At 42.7% G+C, this 23,662-nt stretch overlaps 1 protein-coding gene and 1 non-coding gene across 4 annotated transcripts in view; one reads left to right on the top strand and one right to left on the bottom strand.

Moving 5' to 3' along the window:
* LOC126262714 (inactive dipeptidyl peptidase 10) overlaps positions 1-23,662 on the top strand; it is a 1,533,490-nt gene that overhangs the window by 415,341 nt on the left and 1,094,487 nt on the right. For all 3 annotated transcript variants that reach the window (XM_049959500.1, XM_049959499.1, XM_049959498.1), the window contains exon 2: positions 8,332-8,359. The gene's annotated coding sequence lies outside the window, so the exon portion shown is untranslated. The remainder of the gene's footprint in view (positions 1-8,331; positions 8,360-23,662) is intronic.
* Positions 2,852-2,924, bottom strand: Trnaa-cgc (transfer RNA alanine (anticodon CGC)). Its single transcript has one exon. It is a non-coding gene; the product is annotated as a tRNA-Ala (tRNA).

Raw genomic sequence — 23,662 nt, 5'->3', positions numbered from 1 at the left:
AGGTAATGGAATGTAGTCGATACCGAGGCAATTAGAAAATGAGACACTAAAAGTAATAGATGAGTTTGGTTGTTTGGGGAGCAAAGGCCGAAGCAGAGAGAATGTAAAATACGGTTTGGCAGTAGAAAGAAAAACATTTCTGAAAAAGAGAAATTTGTTAATACCGAATATAAATATAGGTGTTAGGAGGTGTTTACTGAAGATTTTTGTCTGTAATGCAGCCTGGTAGGGAAATGAAAAGTGGACAATAAACAATTGACCCAAGAAGAGAATAAATGCTTTTGATATATGGTACTACAGGACGATGTTGTGGACTAAATGGGTATATCGAATAACTGATGAGGAGCTACTGACTCGAAATGGATAAACAGAAATTCGTGGCACAAATTGCTTAAAAGGAGGGGTCCCTTGCTAGGACACTTCCTGAGGCATAAAGAAATTACCAGTTTTTGTAGCAGTCAGGATTCGTGAGTTTCCGTACTACAGGGAAGTGTGTGTGTGTGTGTGTGTGTGTGTGTGTGTGTGTGTGTGTGTGTGTGTGTGTTTAGTGGGAGAGAACGGGAAGGTGGTTAATGTTGTGGGAGATCAAGGCTGGTGTACCGGACAGAGGTTCAAATGGATGTAGGTGGTGGCAGTAGTTACGTAGAGAGAGGCGTTGCGCAGGATAGACTAGCGGGCAGAACTGCGTGAAACCTGTCTTTCCGCTGAAGATCACACCAACCCAAAAGTGCTCTAACAAAGTACACTATATCGGAAAACAACACACTTTTGACGTGGCAAACTGCAATCTTTTTCATTTCTATTATGATTAGATGGTACGTCTTTTGGGTAAAATCTGTAGTAACAATGAAATTGGAAAGGACGTTTAATATTTATTCTTACGTGCAAGCTAAATAATATGGAATCTATTTGACATGGTGCTCACTGATACGTCGATTTTTATTGCACACTATCACCTGTGCGCTCCGTTCGCTTTCAAGTTGCACTTAAGTTTAACACCGTTCTCTGTACTTGAAAAAGATGCAGTCCTTCCAGTCATGATGTACGCATGTTGCGGGTTGTTTTCCTTGGTGCGTGGTCTTCTTGAATTTGTTGAACATGTCGTGCAGACCAGATGCACACCCTGACTACGGCAACTGTTCGTTATAGTGATTTCGCATTCAGAGGAAACCCACACAGAATTTACACAGGCTCGTAAGGTGCCTCTTCTGTTCAAAGCACATTTTATTTCCAGTTTTACATAGCATTCAGTGAGTAAAGTGGTACTACAGAACGCACACAGTCGGGCGTAAGTTTTCAGTTCACACGCTGGGTGATGGAGCAGTTGGACCATATGGCGTTGCCGGTGCAAGGTGGTATGAGGCGCTGTGGCTAGACATGAGAACGCCTGTTTCGTCAGCAGCGAGGTACGTAGGGAAAGTACAGCTATTCAGGCGCGAAGCAAGTAATCTCACTTAATAAGTATTTGCCAGTGAGGGTCGCCTTTTCCAGTATACATGTAAGGAAAAGTCTACAGGTCATAAGTACTTTCCTGCAACAATATTACAATACCAGAAATCGATGCTCTTAATAATCAAATGAATAATGTATAATATAACAGAAATGTACTAATGGCTACGAAATATCACGATTGTAAGTACGAGGAAGAGGCTGCGCTAGGCACCGATAGGACGCCTTGCGGTGTAGTTCTGTCGTTGGACCATGCTCTCTGGAAATTGTTAGTTTTCAGTTAACTATCATTATCTGTGTCGATATTATGAGTTTATGTTGTTTAGTACATAAACACATCGTATTAGCATCCATTTTGAACGCTACTTCGAATGCATAGCTTCCTACTTCATCATTTAGGAAAACAGGAAGTATCACTTCACCTAGAACGCTACGACACTGATAGAGCTTCTGCGAGGCACGTAAAATTCGAGAAAAATAATTAGAAAAAATCTTAAACGACGACTCACTACTATGGTCCAAGGACGCACTGTCTTAATCTCCGCAAAACTCGGATGTAAAAGAGCGGCCAGCCATACTACACGACTCTTATATGATCCTCTACAGATTCAGTGGGTAAACAGACATTTCTGGAGGTTTAGTACAAGTGACAGCTGCTTCCAGGCTCCCACATCCGGTTTTCTGTAAACCAATTTTCAATTTCAGCTCCCGGTTCTAGCTGCCGTTTTTTATCATCCACAATCGGTTTTCGGCTCCATGTAAACATTCCGCATTTTAAGTCCTCACTAGGATGTCAAGTTGCTACTTCTTTTTTAATGTCCGTTAATATCGACAAGAGACTTTGTGTGAAGGAAAAGAATAAGTACTGAACTGCTCAGGAAGTTATTAATTTCCTTTATGTCATTGACGAAAATTGCAATGTAACTTTATGAGATGAAAAGAAACACGTGAATGCTGAGACGTTTACTGACTTAGCAAAATCGAACTGCATAGCAGGCTAATTTCTAAATTTCTGTATACAGTTCTCGAACACAATCTGTGGCTGACACCGAAATATTCGCTAATCCTATGCACAGCATTAAGGAGGTACTATTATCCATTAAGAAGTGTTCTATCCATTCCAAGTCTCCTGATTGTGGGAGTTCAAAGGTGTTCTGCAAGTTATCGATTCGTAAAATTCCCAGACTAGGCCAAACTAACGAAACGGTTTCGGATGTAATAATTGGGGGAAGGGGGGTGGTGGTGGGGGTGGTTAGTGGTTAACGTCCCGTCGACAACGAGGTCATTAGAGACGGAGCGCAAGCTCGGGTTAGGGAAGGAAATCGGCCGTGCCATTTTAAAGGAACCATCCCGGCATTTGCCTGAAACGATTTAGGGAAATCACGGAAAACCTAAATCAGGATGGCCGGAGACGGGATTGAACCGTCGTCCTCCCGAATGCGAGTCCAGTGCGCTAACCACTGCGCCACCTCGCTCGGTGGGAAGGGGGGAGATTACTGTTTTAAACATCGTTCGTTGAAGATTTTTTACGTATTTTCGTGAACGATGTACTTTCCTTTCCCTTCAGATTTCTCTCATATGCATACAGAATTGGTACGCTGTCTTTATAAAACATATTTAGAAGATACTTTTAAACTCACTTCATTATGAAGGAGAAATCGAAAAATATAGTGTACAGACACCATTCGAGTATGTCAACTCACACTCAAAAAACTTACAGGCGATCAGGCTATCGAAATCAGTTTTGCTTTTACATGTAAACAGGAAAGCGAAAATCAACAACACAAATTCGCTTATCTTTCTCCACAAATTTAAATTGACTGCACGTGTTGAGGGAAGAGGACAGCCCAGATGTAGCTGCTACTTACGTTAATTCCTTCTGACGATTCGGTCTACAACAACCTCCCGGACTCTATTTAATGTTAAATCCTTGATCCAATTGGAAAATTAGCGAAATAGAGTCTTTTTTTTTATTTAGTTGAATAGTGAGACACACTTTCCTTGGCAAAAGCCAATGCCCGATCTATAGTTATCGGTGAGGCGTGGCACGTCTATATATCTGATATAGGCCAACGATGTAGCCATCGTTTCCGCATAATTTTCAGGCGGTTTCATTGGTATTCGATAACATACCGGATTCTAGCACCGACGAATACACAGCGAATACCGACGGGAGTATCGATAAAGTGGTCGAGAGAGTGTATCGGCTATACGTTGTACGAAAGCTGCACTGTGGTTCTCGTCCTCAGCACACGTCCGTATGTTATTCAATACGAACCATTTATGAACTGGAGTATTTAGTACAAAATGTTTACCAGCAGCTAACCAAATCTTTCTTTAACTGAAAAATATTTTCCACTTAACTGCTAATACAACACATGAAGCTAATTGAACGGCATTTATCCAGGTCCCATCTCCTCAAATTCCCACCTTTTTGCAGTTTTTTCAGTTTTAATCTACAGTTCATAACCAATAGATTGTGGTCAGAGTCCACATCTGTCCCTGGAAATGTCTTACACTTTAAAACCTGGTTCCTAAATCTCTGTCTTACAGTTATATAATCTATCTGATACCTTCTAGTATCTCCAGGATTCTTCCATGTATACAACCTTCTTTTATGATTCTTGAACCAAGTGTTGGCTATGATTAAGTTATGCTCTGTGCAAAATTCTACCAGGCGGCTTCCTCTTTCATTTTTTACCACCAATCCATATTCACCTACTATATTTCCTTGTCTCCCTTTTCCTACTCTCGAATTCTAGTCACCCATGACTGTTAAATTTTCGTCTCCCTTCACTATCTGAATAATTTCTTTTATCTCATCATACATTTCATCAATTTCTTCATCATCTGCAGAGCTAGTTGGCATATAAACTTGTACTACTGTAGTAGTCGTGGGCTTCGTGTCTATCTTGGCCACAATAATGCGTTCACTATGCTGTTTGTAGTAGCTTACCCGCATTCCTATTTTCCTATTCATTATTAAACCTACTACTGCATTACCCCTATTTGATTTTGTATTTATAATCCTGTATTCACCTGACCAAAAGTCTTGTTCCTCCTGCCACCGAACTTCACTAACTCCCACTATATCTAACTTTAACCTATCTATTTCCCTTCTTAAATTTTCTAACCTACCTGCCGGATTAAGGGATCGGACATTCCACGGTCCGATCCGTAGAACGCCAGTTTTCTTTCTCCTGATAACAACGTCCTCCTGAGTAGTCCCCGCCCGGAGATCCGAATGGGGGACTATTTTACCTCCGGAATATTTTACCCAAGAGGACGCCATCATCATTTAATCATATAGTAAAACTGCATGCCCTCGGGAAAAATGACTGTTGTAGTTTTCCCTTGCTTTCAGCCGTTCGCAGTACCAGCACAGCAAGGCCGTTTTGGTTAGTGTTACAAGGCCAGATCAGTCAATCATGCAGACTGTTGCCCCTGCAACTATTGAAAAGGCTGCTGCCCCTCTTCAGGAACCACACGTTTGTCTGGCCTCTCAACAGATGCCCCTCCACTTTGCTAAACGTTTCTGGTCTGGTTTATTGTGATAACAACGAACTTTTTTAACAGAGTGTAAAGCACCTTCTAACAGCGTATAATGTACTAAAGACAAAACAAATTTTTTCTACTGGCTGACTCGCTGGCCAACACTGCCGCTATAGAATAAGCCACGAACAACAACAGGTAATCCCTGCTCTACATACTGCGGATTATGCGTATCACTCTTCATTACTTCTGTCCTTCTGACGACAGTGTTATTTTCTTAACCGTACTTTATTTTATTCTATTCATCCTTCTGCTTCCTTTTTAACTCTGTCTTGTAATTTTCAGTACAACCCTTGAATGTTGGTATCTTCTACCGGAATAGCGTTACGCCTTGTATTTGCTGACGCAAGGTGTTCAAGTAATCCGAATATTGATCCATGTCCATATTAGCGTAGAGTATTTCCTTGGTGATAAATTTTCTACCATGTATGTAAATATGGTTGTAGACGTGTTTCTGGAATTCTGTGTGGACCTGTAATCCATCAGTGAATACAATAGTCCTGTTGGCATTATCGTTGAGAATCACAAACAATTTACTCTAAATGTAAATGGAATTAGATGTGCATAAAAATTTTCTCCGTGTGTTACATTACAGAAACGATAAACAATTGACTATCAAAATCGAAGAAAAATTCTTTGTTTGCGAGAAAATTGTTTTTCAGGGATATTGCGCAAATTCCTTTCGAGACATTCAATTCAGAACCTGCTATTATTCTGGGAATTAACGGAAATTACCGTCGTATTCATCTGATTCAAAATTATTTGCTAAATTGTACCTTCAAAGACCTGTGATCAGAAGTCTATCTTCTTCTTTACATAACTTTTGTAGGTTTTCTTCTTGCTGTTTTCAGACTGCATTACATTTTGTACCCGTTTGTAACAATGGATGAAAGACATCTAACCGGTCGTCTTGAAGACTATTTGGGGAAAATCCATCCGTAGAGAGCGAGCTCTCATCGTACGAAAATTGTTACGAAATGTAGGGTCACCTGACAATGATAAACATTTGACGCGTGGAGTGGCATCTAGCCATAAAAATTTAGTGTAGGGACAGGGTATTTTTCCATGGCACAATCGCCGGACAATAAATAGAGTAAGCCTCTACCATCAAATGCACAACCTGACAAAAAATGTGAAGCATCCAGAACAAACGGTCGGATGTCAATGTAAGTTAGCGCACAGACATACATTCAGCGGGTCTGTAAATGATTTGTTGCTATTCTCTGGACCAGTTAGAAAGGCCTCCATGGTGCATTAGAGCTGTTCATGTTTAGTGTTGTTATCATTCCTGGTTGTTACATAACAGACGTGAATAGCGTCAGATGTTGTTGAGTGAATTCCTAAGGGACCAAACTGCTGAGTTCATCGGTCCCTAGACTTACACACTATTAGAGTAGTTGAAACTAACTTATGCTAAGAATAAAACACACACACACACACACACACACACACACACACACACATACGCCCATGCCCGAGTGAAGACTCAAACCTCCGGCGGGAGAGGCCGCGCAGTCCGTGACATTGAGCCTTAAACCACACGGCCACTGCGTGCGGCTATCAGATGAATAATCATTGTGAATGTCACGGAGATGCCATTTTCTCGCGTGAGCCAGCGTTATCAGCACTTGATACACTTTGAAAAGGGCCCTATTTTGAGTTTCCATTTGGCTGACTGGTTGAAACATGCAGCAACACATTTATGGGGCGTTCAGATGTGACAGTGGCCCTAAGCTGGACTGCGCGGTATCTGGTAACACTTGTCGTTACGGCTGTGGTCTACCATGTCTGACCATCACAGGGGAAGACCGCCGTATTGTGCATCAAGCACGTCGTTACCCCTTCACAGTTTCGCCTGCCATCCGGAAACAAGTAATGGACTCCCTGTGTCATCCGTCAACACTGGTCGGAGACTAGGAGCAGCTGGACTAGGACATAACGTCCTATGCGCAGGCTACTAACACCACTATACAAACGGATGCCTTTGGAATGGTGCCCAGACTGGGAAGCATAGGCCGGTTGCGGTGGCCGTGCGGTTCTAGGCGATTCAGTCCGGAACCGCGGGACTGCTACGGTCGCAGGTTCGACTCCTGCCTCGGGCATGGATGTGTGTGATGTCCTTAGGTTAGTTAGGCTTAAGTAGTTCCAAGTGCTTGGGGACTGATGACCTAAGATGTTAAGTCCCATAGTGCTCAGAGCCATTTGAACCATTTTTTTGGGAAGCATAGACTACTGATGAACGGTTTAGTACCAATGGGACCGTCTGGCGTAACATCCCCATCCAACTGACGGGGAACCATTAATGGTGTCACGTACCATCAGTCATGACACACTGTGGAAGAGTTTCTAATTCCATCTGGTCACCAGAAAATTCATACCAACCCGCTCCCCACTCCTCCTCTTTCCGGCCAAATAATGGCGATGAAATTTTCTTCCATCACCAGGAATTTAAGTGGTTCCCAACGAGTTGACAGACACCGCAAAGGCATGCGTTAGCTACTTCGGCTACAGAGGTGGGTTGATGTCTTGAGCTGAATGTGTTGTAACGACAGCGACTCTCGGTTTTGTAGTCAGGAGACAGTTTGTCTACGGCTATTAGTTTTGGTTGGTGGTGATACCACACAAACGAGTCTTTGAAAACAATTTAGACAGCTACGCGATTCCAACTGAGTAGAAACAATATGAAATCGAACCTAACTGGAATCAGGATGATAATATTTCTGTCCGATAAAGAGGGTCTGTTTCAGCGAGATCGTTGTCCGAAGGCGGGTTTGGTGAATTTAATATATCAGTACCCCGACTTCGACCTCGTGTTTTGGATGAAATGGTGTCGGATGAATGTTAGGTCAATGTGCGGCAGCCATTACCAAGAGTTAGGAAAAATAGATCTAAACTTTATTCAGTGCACAAGTGCTTGGTAGGAAGCTTGTCCCGAAGACTAAACACTTAAATAATAGCCGAATGAGGTCTAGTACGACACGGTGTATTTTTTAATCATTTTCAAATTTTGTCTTATTCTTCATTTTTCATTAACTTGTGAATTAACAAACTTGTGTTACCTACCTGGCGTTTAGTATTTTTCATCCTTTCCGTCATAGTGTACGATAATTAAATATAAATCTACAAAAAGCTTCTTAAACTCATTGTCTGGTTAATGTTAGTAGTGTATAAAACACATTTAATTCCAAAAGGCTGCTGCCAACAGCGTAGACCCACTTTTTAACTCTGTTTTAACTTCATTTATGAATATTTGCACTGTCTGTTTGCCGATTTGTTTTATTCATTTGCATTTCATAAATTTTACTGAATATTTTCCTTTGTCTTTTACAGGTCTTCCTGTTCACCTCTTTTGTTTAAGGTATGTTGGCCACTTCCACATTGTTATTCTACATTAACTACGTTGCGTTGTGGTTAATTTATTTTTAGAACGCTACACATTTCTAGTTATCATGAATTTTTATCAGTTTTCACGCTAATCCCAGCTTCTTTAGTCTTCTGTTGACTGTGGCAATCAGCCCATCCTACTGTATCCACAGTATTTAAATCTGTCGCATCTCCCAGTGAGTCTATGTACTGTTTTCCAGTGAGTCTCTATTGAATTTTTCTACGATATCCGTAGCCCCGATCTGATCTCATTTTCGTGGATAATTTCCATCATTATTTCAACGTCTGATTTACTTAGTACTATCTTTCGGCTAGAGTCGATTCTTTCAATGTTTATCTCTCTTATTTTATGCAGTTGTAACATCGTGGAAGATATGTAAAAGGCAGTCGTTGTACAGGAATTCTTTTATACTGTCGAGGAATGTGGGAAGATCCGTGATGTACTGATCCGCCACAACGCTGTGACCACCTACCTAACAGCCGGTACGTCCACCTTTGGCACGGATAACAGCGGTGATGCGTCGTGGCACGTGCACACACAAGTCACCTCATGCCCGTATATTCCGGGGATTGTGGTGGTGAGCTCTGATACCTCATTCAGTCACGTCCCAGATGTTCGATCGGTTTCAGATCTGGCGAATTGAGGAGGCCAACACAGCAAGTTGAGCTGCTATGTGCCTCGAAGCACTCAATCACATATATGGCCTAGTAAAACCGCGCATTCTCTTGTTGACAAATGCCACTGCCGTCGGGTAACATGGTCGTCATAAAGGAGTGTACATGGTCTGCACCCAGTGCACGATATTCCTTGTCTGTCATGGGGCCATGTACGAGCTGGCTCTGAGCACTATGGGACTTAACATCTGTGGTCAACTTAGAACTACTTAAACCTAACTAACCTGAGGACATCACACACATCCATGCCCGAGGCAGGATTCGAACCTGCGACCGTAGGGGTCAAACGGTTCCAGACTGAAGCGCCTAGAACCGCCCGGCCACACCGTCCGGCCATGTGCGAGCTCTACTGAACCCACGAATGCCCATGTGAATTTTGACTAAAGTTCAGTCTTGAACACACCATTTACGTTTCAGTGACATAGGTAACCGGTTTCGGTTATTTTTACATAACCATCATCAGACCCATGGCTCCCTTAGGATGGTAGGCGGAGCCCTCCTCCTTCGTAGCAGCTGAGGAGGGCTCCGCCTACCATCCCAAGGGAGCCATGGGTCTGATGATGGTTATGTAAAAATAACCGAAACCGATTACCTATGTCATTGAAACATAAATGGTGTGATCAAGACTGAACTTTACTCAAAATATAATAATCTATTGATCACTGTTTTCCAAAAATGTTTACCAAAATTGCCCATGTGAATGTTCCCCAGAGCATAATGGAGCCGCAGCAACCTTGCCTCCATCTCGCAGTACAGGTGTCAACGAGCTGTTCCCCTGGAAGACGACGGATTCTCGACGTCTCATCGGAATGATGAAGAAAGTATCTGGATTCATCAGATCATGCAACGCTCTGCCACAGCGCCAAATTCCAGTACCGATGGTCACGTGCCCATTTCAGTCGTAGTTGCCGCTGTCGTGGTGTTAACATTGGCACATGCATGGGTCGTCAGCTACGGAGGCCCATCGTTAGGAGTGTTCTGTGCACTGTGTGTTCAGAGACACTTGTACTCCGCCCAGCATTAAAGTCTGATGTTTGTTCCGGCACAATTCGTCGCCTGTCCTGTTTTACCAGTCTGCTCAGTCTACGATGTACGACATCTGTGTTGACGGGTGGCCACCCAACCTCACGACGTCTCGACGTGGTTTCATCTTGGTTTCGCCAAATGTTGACGACACTCAACACAGCACTCCTCTAACATCCAACAAGTCGTGTAGTTTTCCAAATGCGTGCCGCGCCTCCGGGCCATCACAATCTGCCCTCGGTCAAACTCAGATAGATCGCGCGCCTTGCCCCATTCCACACACGGGCAGCACGCGTACTGATGTTGCATGCAACATGCTTGTGTCTGACTAGCAGTCATTCCTCGCCAGGTAGCACTGCTACCATCTGGACGGGTTTATAGCTATAGCATGCAGGTCGTCATAATGTTCTGGCCGATTAGCGTATGCCACAAAAACGTAGTCATTGTTGTAATCAATTAATGAAAAATTTGTTTTCAGATTGTGTACTTTTCTAATTCTATGACATCCTACCATGTTGTCTGACAGTGTAAGTTTCAGATTAGTGTTCAGGGTGGATGTGCGGGTATGAGGTGTTCTCCACAGGTAGTGAGTAGGATGGGTCTGTGATCACATAGAGCAGTATCAAAGACTTTCAAAGTAAAGTGTCGAAGGAAAATGAGAATTTTAGGACAACATCGGGCTGCTGTTCGCTGAGTACTGGTATGCTTTGGGTTAGGTACAATATCACCTAGAAGAGAACCATTATACAGTTCCCAACGCTGAAGCTCTCTGAGGTTCTCCGTATGAGTATTGTACAGAGGTTTCGTGACTGAAACTGGATATTGTTTTGTTGGTCAGTAGCAACCTAAACATGCGGCATGGGAAGTAGGTTTTCAGTGCGATTCAGTATATATGGTGGTGTTCGGATTCTGTGATAGAACTGGAGGAAGATTTCACTGAGGTAGGTTATGTGCTTCGAGAGGATAGACATGCATAAAGGTCTATTTGTTGATAAGGAACGGATATTGGGAAAAAGGTAGTTGTATGTTATACTGCTGTCGCGCAGCATTGTAAGGTCAGGGGAGAGGTTTGTAGGGCTTGGAGAAGTTTTAAAATAAAATGTTTTAAAATAAAATGTCGAGGTTGTTAAAAAAGAAATGAGTCTGATTTCGAAAGTAAAAAAAAAATGATTCAAATGGCTCTGAGTACTATAGGACTTAACTGCTGAGGTCATCAGTCCCCTAGAACTTGGAACTACTTAAACCTAACTAAACTAAGGACATCACACACATCCATGCCCGAGACAGGATTCGAACCTGTGACCGTAGCGGTCGCGCGGCTCCAGACTGAAGCGGCTGGTCACGGCGGAGGTTCGAGTCCTCCCTTGGGCATGGGTGTGTGTGTTTGTCCTTAGGATAACTTAGGTTAAGTGGCGTGTAGGCTTAGGGGCTGATGACCTTAGCAGTTAAGTCCCATAAGATTTCACACAGATTTGAACATTTCTTTTGAACCTGCGGCCGTAGCGGTCGCACTGTTTTTCGGGAGTAGGTGGCCTATGTAATGCGGTGAAATGCCAAACAGGCAAGCAAGAGATATTTGTTAGAGAGAGAGTGTGACCTTTGGAGGGGGAATGATAGTGGTGAGGATTCTTGTGATAGCTTTAGCACTGGGGGATAGCCGAGTGAGTTGTTTGGATGGTGAGGTATGTGACTAGGTTTGATGGGAACTGTGAGCTGAGGGTTTAGTAGAATGGGTCAGCTTACTAGTGTCACATGTAGGTAGATGAGGTGAGGCTTTGTGTTGTGTGACGAAATGGTTGGATTCACAGGTGGGAAAAGGTGGGTCAGTTTTTGAGTGACATTTTTGGATACAGAGTGGTGTCGGCATGTTGACGGGAATTGTGAGCTTTTATTTGGAAGTGGGAGTTTAGTAGGATAGGTCAGGTGAGGTGTGGTTTCGTGATTCTTTGAAAGAATGGTTGGATTCAGACAGGTAGGGGAATGTGGGCGGGTTCTTAGATTCTGTATTCGGGTGAACGTTATTTAAGAGGCGTTTTTGGCATTTCTATGAGTGGGGACGGGTCTCTGAAGAATCAGATTTGTGTTTGAGGAAATATATCAGTGATCCGTTGGCGATTAAATGATCGACGGTTGATGGTGATTCTGTGAAGATTCAGATGTGGTAGGTAGTGTTGTAAACTTTCATACTTCGCCTTCTCTGCTGTACTCGTAATTTCAGGGTCAAAGTCTTTCATCACAACAGAGAAGACGGGGGGAAGATTAGGGGTCACCTGGTACGAATGTCTCTACCAAAGGGTGTAACGTTTGCACGCGACCAAATCTGATACGAGGGATTTTCTGGAGGAGTTCGTTACGATTGACAATACATAAAAAACAGAGGGAGGACGGTAAATTATGTTTTAAAATAAACACGTTGGTGGACAATTCCTATGATTTCGAAACTTATTACATGATTTTACATTCCAGTTAAAAGAAAATCTTTAATGACAACGTAAGTGGTATTGCGGTGACGTTGTTGGTGGATGAAAATGATCATGGTGAAAATGGAGAGATGAGTATAGCTATGGGGCCCTGTGAAACCACAGGAAGCAACGAAATGCAACTGAATTTGAGGAAGGGGGAGGACGGAAATTTGGAGATATGAAATAGAGCATTGCAGCTAGGGATGGAAAGATGTGTAGATCTAGGGGCAGATTTCATGGTTGGGTTGAAATTCGGGCATGCTGCGATCAGCAAAAGATAACTGTGGGATACTGGTGTGCAGTTCTAATGGCGCAGCAGGGTACCGTCAGTGCTGATCAGTAGGCACTGGGCAGTGTATTGCAATTGGTTACAGATGGAAATCTGATCTATGGAAACGCCAAATGGTGCGACCAAAGATCGTTGTTTGGCTTTTTGTGGCTTTTCTTGAAGTTTTCACGGATTACGCAGCACTGGATTTGTCGTGGATAGGGTAAAGTTTCCGTAACAAAAAAATAATAATAATGTCCCCACTGTCTTTAAAGTAACTGAAACTGGCTTGGATCAAATACCTGAAAGACAATTAGTCCACTTAACTTTATAAAGATACTGAATTACTCTCATATAATGCTGCAACAATTCTTGAAGTTGCTTACTTAAAAACCAGCAGAAAGTATATCGCTGAACGAAATCGTTGAACATGTACTTAACCTGAGAAATCTGCCTCGAAGAAATGATGATCTGCTACTGTTGCTGTAGAAAACAATGTCCACATTCTGGTATAACAACAAATGACCGCTGTGAGCAAATTGTTCACATTAATTTCTGACACGCATATTTTGAATTTGAAGCAATTTATTTCCATCTTGAAGTCGTCCAGATAACGAGCAAGCAATAGTACATCTGAGGTAAATTGGCACAATGTATGCCTTGAAGAATCAAATGGTTCAAATGGCTCTGAGCACTATGGGACTTAACATCTATGGTCATCAGTCCCCTAGAACTTAGAACTACTTAAACCTAACTAACCTAAGGACAGCACACAACACCCAGTCATCACGAGGCAGAGAAAATCCCTGACCCCGCCGGGAATCGAACCCGGGAACCCGGGCGTGGGAAGCGAGAACGCTACCGCACGACCACGAGCTGCGGACTTGAAGAATCATTCGCATATTTATAAATCAGAGCGGCACAGTGTCGAAGTTCATGCAAAACTGCCATACAACAGTGGTCCCATTACATTTATCTACAAAGTCGGTCATTGTTAAAACGGGAAAGTTAATGAAATGCAATGAAATATGATTTATATCCGAACAGAAAATAACATAGTATATATCTCATTTCGTAACAATCTCATTCACAATTACAATAGTCACATATTTAAAAAATAATTATAAATATTGCATTTTAGGGGATTACAATATCGAATATAATTCTTTCCTACCATGTTTCGTAGCTTCAAGTAAACTGTTCTTCATTTCAGTAATAAGGATATGTATAAAACGGTCAGGAAGGCTGTTAAGCAGTTCATTTACATATGTACAATTACCCTTCTTTTTAATAACAGTAATTACATTTCACACAGATAGGAAAATGCTTTTCAATTACATAGTGACACTCATATTTTAATTTAATTCTGTTTTTAGCTATACAAAATATATGGATTTACAATATGTATCAGATAACAATGATCGTCATCATATTTTAGTGATTCTAAGTAAATAGCATGATTTTAAAATTTCTACCAATTACAGAGTCTACTCGAGGAAGAACGAATATATTGTACAGGTTTAATTCGTCATAGCCGGCCGGAGTGGCCGAGTGGTTTTAGGCGCTACAGTCTGGAACTGCGCGACCGCTACGGCCGCAGGTTCGAATCCTGCCTCGGGCATGGATGTGTGTGATGTCCTTAGGTTAGTTAGGTTTAAGTAGTTCTAAGTTCTAGGGGACTGATGAGCTCAGCAGTTAAGTCCCATAGTGCTCAGAGCCATTTGAACCATTTTTTTCGAATTCGTCACAATTCCCAAAATTACGTATATTGCACATATGTGGCTATACTTATAATTACTGTTTACATGTTAATAGCATTTCAGTTCATCGCATGTGAGCGTGAATCTAGTGGTAATGAACTTTAAAGCAGCGGCGAAAGATCCTAGCTGTTACTTTTCAGTGGTTAGGCAGGCGGTGTGATGAGAATATTACAGGAAGTAGGTGGTGGGTGGTGGTTTGGGAAAATCTGTGGTATACAAGTTCATTAATTGTAACTTCACGGAAGACAAAAGTCGGTGCGAGAGACGGAGCCGTAGCAAGATCAGAAGCAAGTGCAGCTGTTACAGCCTCGGCGGAACACTCCTGAAACAGCACAACAGCTGAACGGTCGGTAAACAGAGCGGCAAGTTGGCCGTATTTGGAAAACGAATGGCCGGATCATAAATCGCCTCTGCGGGTGCTCATTACTCGCGGCCGAGTGGGAGCGCCGCTGCCGGCGCTGGCCAATAGGAGCGCATCAATCACAGCCGCCCACTGCGCGGCCACTGTGCGCCTCCCACGCGATTCCCCACGTACGGCGTGTGCTCCGGCGTGAGCACCGTTCTACGTAAGACGTGTTACGTTTCCATAGGTTAATTTCAGTCTGCTAGAACTTGGCAACTTTACCTCAGCATCATGAAACGGCACTGCTGCTACGGTCCCAGGTTCGAATCCTGTCTCGGGCATGGATGTGTGGGATGTCCTTCGGTTAGTTAGGTTTAAGTAGTTCTAAGTCTAGAAGACAGATGACCTCAGATTTTAAGTCCCATAGTGCTTAGAGCCATATTTTTTTCATTATGAAACGCGTTCGCATTTTGCAAATCTGGACCGTCGTCAGCTGTTCCTGACACATGAAAATTTGTGACGGACCGGGACTTACCGTGAGTGAATTCCTTTCGCAAAACACTAAGCTGACAGATGTCATGGGATACCTCCTAATATTGTGTCGGACCTCCTTTTGCTCGGCGTAGTGCAGTAACTCGATGGGGCATGTACTCAACAGGTCGTTGGACGTCCCATGCAGAAATATTGAGCCAAGCAGCCTCTATACCTATAAACAATAGCAAAAGTGTTGACTGTGCAGCGCTTTGTGCAAGAGCTGACCTCTCGATCGTGTCTCATAATTGTTCGATGGGATTCACGCCGGGCGATCTGAGTGACCAGATCAAACGCTCGCATTGTCCGCAATGTTCCTCAAACCAGTCGAGAACAACTATGGCCCAGTGACCTGGTGCACCGTCATCCATAAAAATTACGTGATTGTTTGGGCACATGAAGTCCATGAACGGCTGAAGATAGCCTCCAAGTATCCGAACATAACCATTTCCAGTCAATGATCCGCTCAGTTGGAACACAGGACCCAGTCCATCAGCCCACACACTACGGAGTCACCACCAGCTTGAATCGTGCCTTGTTACTATTTCGGCCCACGGCTTCGTGGCGTCTGGCCACACTCGAACCCTACCATCAGCTCTTACCAACTGCAGTCGGGGCTCATCTGACCAGACCACGGTTTTCCATGCGTCTAGGATTCCAACTAAGATGGTCACGAGCTCAGGAGAGGCGCTGCAGGCTACCTCCTGCTATTAGCCAAGGTGCTCTCGTCGGTCATCTGCTGCCACATCCTGTTAACGCCAAAATTCGCTGCACTGTCCTAACGCATACATTCGTCGTACGTCCGTATTGATCTCTGCGGTTATTTCACGCATTGTTGCTTGTCTGTTAGCACTGACAGCTCTACGCAAATGTCGTATCTCTTGGTCTTTGAGTGAAGGCCGTCGGCCACTGCGATGTCTGTGGTGAGCAGTAATGCCTGAAAATTGCTATTCTCGACACACTTTTGACACTGTGTAATTCGTAATATTGAATTCCTTAACGAATTCCGAAATCGAATGTCTCAAGCGTCTAGCTCCAACTACCATTCCGAATTCAAAGTCTGGTAATTCCCGTCTGGCAGTCATAATCACGCCCGACATATTTTAACACGAATCACCTGTGTATAGATGACAGCTCCGCCAATGCACTGGCCTTTTACACCGCAAGTACGTGATATACAAAAGTTGAATAGTATGATTAAGTGAAGAGATGGCGTCCCGTAGCCTGAGATACACAATACAAGCGAACACAGAAGGTTTATATACATCCGCTCCGTGTGTACAGCCTCTGGAGAACTCTCCAGCGGCTGAACTACCGGTAAGAGGCTGCGCCATTCACGGCATGTACGGACAGAAGTCATGCGCTATAAGGATTTTGTATCTTACCATATACATAAAGAAGATTAAATGATGTGTGCATGCATATGTGTGTGTGTGTGTGTGTGTGTGCCAGTGAAAATTGGTATCTGTCATTTCTTAAGCCTACAGAAGCATTTAAAATCGTATTTCTATTCACTTGCCACATCGAATCAGGCCTGACTTGACTTTTTACGTGTGATGTATCTGCCTGTACGTTAACATACATGTTACGCATGCCACCTCACGGCGCACGGTGGACGGTTTCCTACACCACTTCGTTTCCTTTCCTGTTCCACTCAGTGAGTAAAGACGGCTATCTATATGCCTCCGAATGAGTCCTAGCTTCTCCTTAATTTATCGTTGTGGTCAGTCCGTGAAAAGTAACTTGACGGCATTAGGATCGTTCTGCAATCAGCTTCAAGTGCCATTTCTCTAAATTTTCTCAATAGTGTACACGGAAAAGAAGCTTGCCTTCCCGAACCATGTCATAGCATTTTCTTGTTGCTCAGAACCAACGGTAACAAATCTAGTATCTGGCCTCTGAATTGATTCCATGTCTTCTATTAATTCGACATCGTACTGATCCCAAACACTCGAGCAGTACTCAAGAATAGATCCCACTAGCATCCTATATGCGTTCTCCCTTACAGATAAACCACGCTTTCCTGAAATTCTTCCAACAGACCGAAGTCGACCATATATTCCTCATATGCTCGTTCCATGTCATATCACGTTGCATCGTAACGTCCAGATCTTAAAAAAAGTGACTGTGTCAAGCAGGACACTACTAGTGCTGTATCCGAACATGACGGGTTTGTTTTTCCTACTCGTCAGCATTAATGTTTCTGCATTCAGAGCCAAATGCCGCTCATCACACCAACTAAAAATTTTGGCTGTCGTCTTGAATCTTCTTACAGTCACTCATTTCCGACACCTTCTCTTACACCGCAGCGTCATCAGCAAACAACCGCAGGTTGTCCGCTAGATCATTTATGTGTATACACATCAACAGCGGTCTCATTACATTTCCAAACTGCTGGGTCATCGCTCCCTAAGTTCACACACTACTTAATACAACTTAAACTAACTTACGCTAAGGACAAAGCACACACCCATGCCCTTGCGAGGACTCGAACCTCCGACGGGTGTAGCCGTGCGAACTCTGGCAACGCGCCTAACATCATGTGGCTACCCCGCGCGGCCTTGGTGCAATGCTGACGAGACCCTTGTCTCTGATGAAAACTCGCTGTCGAGAACGACATACTGCGTCCTATTACCTAAGAAGTCTTCGAGCCACTCGCATATTTGTAAACTTTTCCCATATGCTGGTACATTCGTTAAAAGTTTGTAGTGGAGTACCGCGTCAAATGCTTTTCGGAAACCTAGTGTTCTAGAAAAATGAAATCTGCCTATTACTTGAAAGGCATCCTCACTTGTTATCGTAGCCAGCAGTATTCTTCAATACGATGCATAAGCGAAATATATCACGTTATGGAACTATATTCAGTACTTATACCTGTACAACATTTAAATTTCTTTTGCACTTTGAAGCGAACAGAGGGAAGTCGTTTGAACGTCACTATGTGCTTCTTTGCAAAGCTTTGTCACCAACAACGTACGCTTTCGGTAATAGCAAAATTACAAAGCAGTAAGCACCAGCAGCTACAGCTGACGATTAATGCACCTCAGTACGTTCAGAAGATCACTGATCCTGGAATAAAATTGAGCGCGTGCTGCTTCTTGCCACGGGTGAGCACTAACACCCCAATTTATTCAGATAATTTGTCCATCGTTACAAGTATGACAACAAAATGAGAAGAGGCAGAGGGTAGACACACAGCACATTCCCCACTGTGCGGACGCTTCAGCGGGATTGTACATTAATACTACAATGGTCGGTCAAGGGATAAATCACGCCCAAATTTTTTAGATGGTGTTAATGTACAGGGTCTTTCATATATTATGGAATTTTAAGAAAAGCAATAATTAAGTCAAAAATGCATCGAAATAAAAAAGTATGTTTCGTTCCGTACGAACCGCACGGTTTCGTGCTGGCGGTTTTATGCTAGCAACGGAACCGGTTCTCTCGAATTTCTTTATCCACCGCAGAGCTGTTGATGCTGTAGGAACATTAGCATGTCTGAAGGTCCCGCGAAGTCTACAAACAGTCTCTGCATAACACTCGCCGGTTCTGTAATGCGTTTTCACAATGTTAACACGTTCGTCCTTTGTGGTCCTGAAATACACAAACAAAGATTCATCAAGTAATCGGAATGTCAATCGATATTAAAGGTAATAAATATAGTGTTGCAACTTGAAAATAATATTTTACCACTCAATTTAAAAATTCCGTAGTATGTGAGAAGGCTATACTTGGGAAAATGACATTTTAGGTAATGCAAGTCAGATGTTTCTTCTACACATGTGAGAAGTTTTGTAAAATTTCGTCGAGTAACAGACACATAGTGAACAATCGAAATGGAGTCTACGTAAGGCACTTACAAGCAACGTGCTGTTATTGAATCCTTTGTTGAGAGTAACAAACCGCAATGAACATTTATAAACGTCTGTGATCAATGGTTGCTAATGATGCACTCTGTAGGAATGGTTGGTTGGTTGGTTGGTTTTGGGGAAGGAGACCAGACAGCGTGGTCATCGGTCTCATCGGATTAGGGAAGGATGGGGAAGGAAGTCGGCCGTGCCCTTTCAGATGAACCATCCTGGCATTTGCCTGGAGTGATTTAGGGAAATCACGGAAAACCTAAATCAGGATGGCCGGACGCGGGATTGAACCGTCGTCCTCCCGAATGCGAGTCCAGTGTCTAACCACTGCGCCACCTCGCTCGGTCTGTAGGAATGCTATAGGGCGATGGGTAAAGAGAGTTAAAGCGTCACTGAGTGCTGAAACTGATCTCCATTACCGTTCACGTTCGGTACAGCTTGTCACAGCCACTGCTGACAAAATGAATAGGGCAGATGCCACTACTCCTAAAGAGTGGTGCATCACAATTCCACATCTGTCTCTGCAGCTATCGGTGAGTACTGGAGGTGTGTGGGCAATGATGGGGAATTAGGATCTTCGAACGTGTGTTCAAGATAGGCTCCACGAATGCTTACAGCAGACCACAAGAGTCAACGAAAAGGTATTTCTACTGAACTATTGGTGCAGTTTGAGGCCAATGGAGAGGCTTCACTGTCAACGATCGTTGTAGGTGACGAAACCTGGCCGCATCATTTTCAGCCCGAAAGATAAAGGCAGTTACGAGAGGCATTCAAAATGCAGTGCAACACATTTTTTCTGAAATCATGTTGATTCTATTAATCATTCCAATACCTCATATTGTTCCTCACTCTTTTGGCTACAAAGTCCTACTTATCAACAGTCTCCGTTCATTGCAACGGCCTTACGCAGCCTTACTGGGAAGTCCTGTATGACCGCATGGTACCAACCAACAGGTCGAGCTGCCTCAATAACTTCCCCGTCATCCACGTACTGTATCCCGTGAACAACATCCTTCACTGGGCCAACCAGACGGAAGTCTGAAGGTGCGAGACCCGAGCTGTAGGCTGGATGAGGAAGAAAAGTCCAGTGGAGTTTCGTGAGCTCCTCTCTGGTGCACAGGCGTGTCTGAGAACTTGCGTTGTCAAGGAGAAGGAGAATTTGGTTTGCATTTTTGTGACGACGAAAGCGCTGGAATCGTTCCTTCAATTCCCAGAGGGCAGCACAATACACTTCCGAGTTGATCGTTGCACTATGACTGAGGACATCAAACGTAATACGCGCTTCAATCTCCCAGAAGACCATCACCATGATTTTACCGGTTGAGGATGGGGCTTTTAATTTTTTCTTCGGAGGAGACGTGATGAACCCATGTTTCATCGCCCGTAACGATGTTCGACAAAATATTGTCACGATTAGCCTCGCAACGCGCAAGAAATCCCACACAGACAGTCCTTCGTTGCCCTTTAGGGTCTTCTGTTTGGTGGCGAGGAACCCAGCGGGCACACACCTCTGAGTACCCCAACTAATGGGCGATGATGTTTCATGATGTTTGGCTTGTAGGGCGCTCAACTGCGCAGTCATCAGCGCCCGTACAAAGTCCCAATTTTTTTACACAGTCCAATCTAGCGACTGCCGAATGATGATGATGATGATGATGATGATGATGATGATGATGAAATGATAATAACACAAACACCCAGTCCCCGGGCAGAGAAAATCCCCAACTCCGCCGGGTATCGAACACGGGATCCCGTCATCAAGAGGCAGCAAGGGTAGCCACCTTTTTTTGCTAAACATTTATTTAAAGAACAATGTTAAACATTCAAATACATACCAAGTACATGTACTAACCATGCACACATGTTATACGTAAAATGATTTAATCAAAAACAGTTCGATCATGGCAGTTATGTTATGTTTAACAAATACAACAGAAGATTGTGTTACTGATTAAATTACCAGAAAGGAGTAATTTGAACATCACGAAAATTTTTTAAAGACATTCAAACTTCTTCAGACATGAATAGATAATAAACTGCACTTTGAATTACACGTGCTCCAATCTTTACAGAAGTATAAATAGCAATTTCTGAAGGATGTCAGGTAGTTTTTGGGATACTTTTTAATATACTATGCACAGAAGGAAATCGTCTCCGTGAGAGGTTAATGGAAGAAACTGATCTTTAATCTTCTCAGCTCAGTGAGACTAGCTATGAACATTTCACACAATTGTATGGAAGTCACAAGACTTATACAGAATATGGAAGATTTATGCCCATCTCACATAAAAACAATTTAAGAATCATATTAGATAATCTCTTAAATACTTGAGAATGCCGGAAATGAGATGTTATATAGTTTACTAGCCTTCCAACTACACTTTCTGGAAATTGATGAAATGTTAATTATCTGAAGTGATCAGACCTATATAATTAATCTTTCATTGGAAAACTGACCTACACAACACAGTGCCAAAATGAACAGGGCAATTTGCCAGCCATTGCATATTACATTATATCACATACCATAGTAAGGTTTTAACCACTCGATAAAGACATTTTCTATAAAAACAGTCAATTTTTATGTTTGTACTATAAACCAATAATTCAGCTTTAATATTTTGTGTTTTGACACTATTAGACACAGAATCTGACTGCCGTATAGGTCCTGTACACTAGCTTATAAACTTTCAAGAACTACTTTCTGAACTACAAAATGCACACACCAAAAATGTACATTAAAAATTTAAATAATGTCCTTAAGGTAACTACAAAACATCACTGTCAACACAGTCTTCTTTTTTATATTAACCAATGCCCATTCTTTCAAATATAATTTTTAACATATTACCGAACTTTTCCATCTGATTCGAATACCTTCTACTTTTGTGACATTCACACAGCATGTGTGCCTTGAACTCTATGGTGCTGTCGAATCCTAGTTTGACAATGATATAACTGACAAAATTTCCCAGCAACCAGTACACAGCGTTATTTTTTGCCTCTGGAAAATATCGTGCTTCAGGCCCGTGTATCAATGACAGCGATATACTCTCAGGGGATGTCTTTGAAATCAGTGCTATTTGCTCTCGGATCCACTTGCAACTATTCATGTGACCGCTGCAAGTGTATCTATGAATTATTGTGTCACCTAGATGGCATTGCTGACATAAATTTGTTTCACACAGTGCGATTGCGTAAAGTCTTTTCATTGCTCCTAACTATGTTGCTAACTGTCTTGTACCATGACGTTTCTATATTAGACGTGAGCACATTAGAACTAATGTTCTTCCAAATCTCAGTCCAATCAATGTTTGGAAACTGTCGTTCCATTTTGTTCCTTCCTTCGCTTTTCTTTCTTTCCGCACTATGGCTCTTGATGTTAAGTGTCGTGACTGTCTGATTTCGGCACTTACATAACTGAACTCAACACAGAAAACACTCATATGCTGTAAACGACTGTTGATATCCTGCACGTCAATCGGGGAAGGCAGGCTTCGAGGTTTAATGATCTCGAAAAGTTGGCTAATTATGCTTTCTCGCTAGTCTCTTATTAAATTAACTTGCCTTTAGATAAAAAGTGCAGAGGCTTTATCCGTAATATCAGTTAATCATAGTCCAACATATTTAGGATCTAAAGTGGCTACTTTAGCAGGTCCTCTGAGCACTTCACCTTTCCACAAAAAGTTCGTGATTTTGGATATTATTCGCCTCGCTATCATTCTAGGTATTGGAAACAGCTGGGCAGTATAATAATCTTTAGCAAGGATGCATGAGTTGATATACTTTGTTCTTTGAAATTGGTTCATATATCGAGTTAAATTGTCTGTAATGGCTCCTTCCACTTTATCTGCTGCAACTTTCCAATTTAGAGCCGTCATTTTCATGGGGCATGCTGTCAGGGTGAACTCAAGTGTTTTATGTTGTCGTACTAATTTTGCGCACTCGACGTTGATATTATCAAACCCTCTGAGATTTAACATCTTGCTTTTTTTGTTTGCATTGGCTTCAGATGCTAGGGTGATTACCTCTTCATTATTCCTTATAATGACCCCTATATCGTCCGCATAAGCTCTGACAACTATTTTATTTCCTGATAATGTTAATCCTTTTAATCTACCATCGACAAGTGCGAGGAATGGCGAAGAGCGACATGGACAGAGGACTTCCTTGAGAAACACCTCGTTTTATTTGTATCGGGCTGGATTGTTGACAATTCACCGCTATTTTTGCAGTTATTCCAGTTGCTATATTCATTACCAACTGCATGACCCTATCGTTCAAACCTATTTTCTTCAACATCTGTAGAAGACATTCATGATTTACTACATCGAAGGCTTTATAAAAATCTAAAA

The sequence above is a fragment of the Schistocerca nitens genome, chromosome 6 (assembly GCF_023898315.1).
Source record: "Schistocerca nitens isolate TAMUIC-IGC-003100 chromosome 6, iqSchNite1.1, whole genome shotgun sequence".
Classification (NCBI taxonomy): Eukaryota; Metazoa; Arthropoda; class Insecta; order Orthoptera; family Acrididae; genus Schistocerca; species Schistocerca nitens.
Note: the sequence above shows the minus strand (reverse complement) of the source record. Positions and strands in the feature narration are given on the sequence as shown.